Genomic DNA, 4,101 nt, shown 5'->3' with positions numbered 1-4,101 from the left:
CATCTGGGCCAGCTGTATGAGTCCCCACCCGGTAAGTGTCACCTCATGGCTTACACTGTCCAGGCATTCTAGTGTGTTTCCTCTTAGTGTCTTTTGTAATGGACCTCGTAATGCAATTATTAAGAGTGCTGACTCAGGCAAACTTGCTCTTATTCCGAATTTTTAAGTATCAAATAAAATCCAGTTGGTTCCTCTTGGGTCTAGCCAATATGGTTATAGTTTGACTTTCAAGTTCATGAAAACCTTCTGTAACATTAAATTGCACCCCAGTGTACTATTTTTTACTTGACTAAATTGGCACTGTTTAAATGTAACAGTGTACATCTGTTACATCTAAATACTGTTACAGTATTTCCTGCAGTAACTTTTTTTTTTTACCGTTTATTTTATCTTAAATGACCACAGACCACAATGTGTTCACTGTGACACTCCTCTAATGGTAAACTCCAGTATACCCAGTACATCTAAACTTTGTCCTCCCTATTTAATGGTTTCCAATATCTGAAGTAGAAGGGAAAGTGGGCGTTGTTCACATCACTACTTTACAATCCAGAGAAATGTTAGTGACTTAAATTTTCTACTGAATTGTACCGGAATCTTTATCAAAGTTCCAAGAAATTTAGGTAGTGCCCTTGGGGGGAAAAATTAGCTAGCAATTTCTCAAATCTGTGGCAACGTGTATGTCCAAGGTGAATACAACCTGCAGCCTGCTTTTAAAATAAAGGCAGTGGAATCCCCCGAACCCTTGAGTGTGAGTATGTGTCTCTGTGTGTGAATGGGCCAACTCTCCTGCCCACTGCTGGTGGTGAGGGCAAAATGGGAGGAAGGGGATCTCTCCCTCCCTCATTGATACCACCACACAGCAGACAAGAGGCAGGGCTAACTCTCCTAAGCTGATGTTCTTGGGGTGGCTCACTGGCAACACCCACATCCAGGGTCAGCTCTACTGTGCTGCCCAGGTGAGGTTGCAGGGGATGCTCTCCTGAATGCTGCAGCAGTGAGGGGCAGGGTCAGCTCTTCTGCTTCTATGACTCCAGGGTCAGGTCCCCTACCTGCTGTGGGTGGTAAGGCTAAGAAGGGAGGAAGGTATCTCTCCATAGTCTATGCCACTTCGCAGACTGGTAGGGATATAGTAGGACCTACCATGGAGTAAGTAGTAGGGCTAGCTCTTCCATGATCATAGCTTCAGGCTGGGTCACCTGCAACTCCCGCAGTGTGCAGGGCCAATTCTCCTGAAGACTGTAACTGGCTAGGGGCGGAGTCAGCTCTCCTATTGTCACGCCCCCAGGGTCCCCTCTCCCATGATACCCAGGTGAGGGGTTGGGCCAGTTCTGCACATTCTTCAGATATCAGTGTGTCCTGGGGTGGCAGCCCAGACCAGGGACTTGCACCTAGCCTTTGGTAGTAGCAGACCTCTGCTGCTGCATGGCCATGAACCCAGATGTGATCCCTGGTGACAGCACAGGTCATGACCCCACCATGGTCTCAGGTAGCTCCTCACATCAGGCTATTCCTCACTACCCTCGAGTCTCCAGGTCTGCCTCTCTTCCTTGTGCCCACATCCTTCTGTTTCTCTTTCATTTCTCCACCACTTGTTTGTTCCTCTTAGTGGTGCCCAGGGTATAATGGCCTACTCATGCATTACAAAGTTGGGTAGGGATCGTCTTTGGGGTGATCTGTATCCCCTGGCCTATACAATGCCAGACTGAGGGTCATCTCAGACTAGCTCCCTGTCCAGGCCCCAAGGCTTCAGTCTGGTTGTCATCTCAGGCGCTCTCCTTGTGGTACCCACCCAAGGGGCCCCAGGCGAGGGTCAACAGTCTCGGCTTCACTTCCACCTGAGCCCGTGGCCCTAGGTGGGGGTTCTTCAAGTCTCCAACTTGCTCCCTGTCTGCGCCCCCTGGCAGTGGACTGATGGTATTTCAGGCTCACTTATTATCACGGAATGTTAGGCTATGAGCATTCAGATGTTCTCAGGTCAGAACACTGAGCATAGACTGTAGCCTCTTTCCTCCCTGCTACCTATTGATGTCCTTGTGACACAGTTGCCACACTTGCTGTGCCTCTAGGGGCAGTAAATTGATATCCCAATGCCTAGATTTGAAAACACACATCTAAGAAGCAGCAGAGAGTGTTGTCATACCTCAGATCCCTCCAGTTTATGTGTCAGGACCTGTGGCCCGTCATGTACCTCAGAAGGAGCTGAGGCTCAAAAATGCTACATCCTGTACAAAAGGCCACAGGGATCCTAACCTGTGAGTCTAATTCCCAACTTCATGTTGAGTCTCCAGGTCCTTGTTTTCCTCTAAATTCTAATCTTATCACCAGAGCGCCTCCAGGCCATAATCTGTGCTTCATTTCTTAACCCTCTCTGAGGAAGGAGGTTTTCTACTTTCACATAGTTCTGTGGTACTGCAGAGGTCGTCACATCAGCCTGGAAATACATTCACAATGTTTAATTATAAGATAGCCTGGGGCTGTATTTTTAGACTTGATCTTTATAGCGGAGACATTGTACCAAGATACAATCATTACCTCTATTACAAACCGAATGTAAAACAACCGAAAGAAAATTAACTCAAGGAAAGTTCGTTAAGTAAGAAAAGAGCTACTATGTTTGTTTCCGTGACATAGTTGTCTTCTATAGAGCTCCAAAGAGCAGTCAACCACGGTAGACATGGGGTGGTGTTTCCCCTGGACGCTGATAGTATTTCCTTCTTATAGTCTTGCTGAAGTATTTCATCATTAGTAGTTCTTGTCACCCTTACAGACTTGTTTTAGTTGCAGTGAGACGTCTGGTTCCCCTGCTCCTTATCAAAGCAAGGAAAAATTCATTAACCACACTTTGCTGAAACACATTCAAACTAAACATTACCTCATCTGGTCCTTTGGATTTGTGGCTTTGCATTGAGCTATAAAGTTGAAAGATTATTCCCAGTAAAGGAAATTGGCATCCACAAGTAAGGAAATGGGCGGAGAGACTAGGCAGAGGGCGCCTTAAAAGAAGAATGAGGCCTCTTCTGTCAAACTCTATGAAAACTTAATTTGGTTATTCTGGGGGTTTTCAGAGAATGGCAGGAAATGTCACTCGCCGATTTCTTCCACCTGCTGCAGATCCTCAAGCAGCCCCTTGAACACCGGTCAGCTCCACTGTCTCTTCGGGCTTTGTCCCATTATCTAAGGTAGCAAGTGAGACTTGACATCCCTTCCTTTGACCCCAGTCGGTGTCAGCAACACTGAGACAGGCAAGAGGTGACACCTGGGCCCATCAGTCCTGTGCCAGGAGCATGCCCCAGTTTTGCACAAATATGGAACATAGTTCGGTTCCCCAAAGCTGCCCAAGAACAGATCCCATCAGAATGACTTGAAGTACAGATTTCTGGGCTCAGACAGTTTCAGCCCTATAGGAATTGTATGCACCCCATCTTTTCCAAGTACATAGATGGAATTGTCATCTCAGCTTTACAAATGAAGATTTAAGAGATATAAGGTTAAGACAGCTGTCCACAGACCTCTGTGAACTACACAGCATGGGCTGCCTTTCCCTTAGCCTCTAACTATTCCTGTGCTATATTACCAAGGATGTCTAGTGCTACAGATTCCTTGGCTATGTTTTCCTCTCCCCCCACATTCAAGATCAAATCCTACAGTGTGTGTATATTAGCATTTCTATAGACTATGTTCAAATCCACTGGAAGCTGGGCTTATCGCTTGTCTTAGTTCTCCTGTCTACATGTAGGGATAATGGCACTACCTTTGTAGGGTTGGTGTGGGGTTTAAGAATTACTATATGGAATTGCTTATAACAGATACCCAGTTTATCCTGAACAGTGTGTGCAGTGTTTAACCTTCACCCAACTGAGTGCCAAGCACTTGTATCTGTTACAGGTGGCCATATTTGTTTGCTTGAGCTTTTGGCTGATAAGGGGTGGGTGAAAATGTCCCCTTCTAGGCCTGGCTTTAAACAGCCTTCCTTGAATTCTCCCTCAATCCTTTCCTGCTTCTAGTTTACCTGGGAGAGACGATGCCTTGGGATCATGTTGAAAACGGTAGAGCTGTCATTAACCTGTCATTCTGAAAGAGAGGTGCACTGTCAACGAG

At 46.3% G+C, this 4,101-nt stretch overlaps 1 non-coding gene across 1 annotated transcript; it reads right to left on the bottom strand.

Annotated features, from left to right (window-relative positions):
• Nucleotides 1–1,944: 1,944 nt before the first annotated feature.
• On the bottom strand, nt 1,945–2,076 carry LOC114613768. Its single transcript, XR_003710229.1, has one exon. It is a non-coding gene; the product is annotated as a small nucleolar RNA SNORA17 (small nucleolar RNA).
• Nucleotides 2,077–4,101: the final 2,025 nt, after the last annotated feature.

Source organism: Grammomys surdaster, unplaced genomic scaffold, assembly GCF_004785775.1.
Source record: "Grammomys surdaster isolate TR1022 unplaced genomic scaffold, NIH_TR_1.0 126271, whole genome shotgun sequence".
NCBI lineage: Eukaryota > Metazoa > Chordata > Mammalia > Rodentia > Muridae > Grammomys > Grammomys surdaster.
This window is presented reverse-complemented; position numbering and strand designations above follow the sequence as displayed.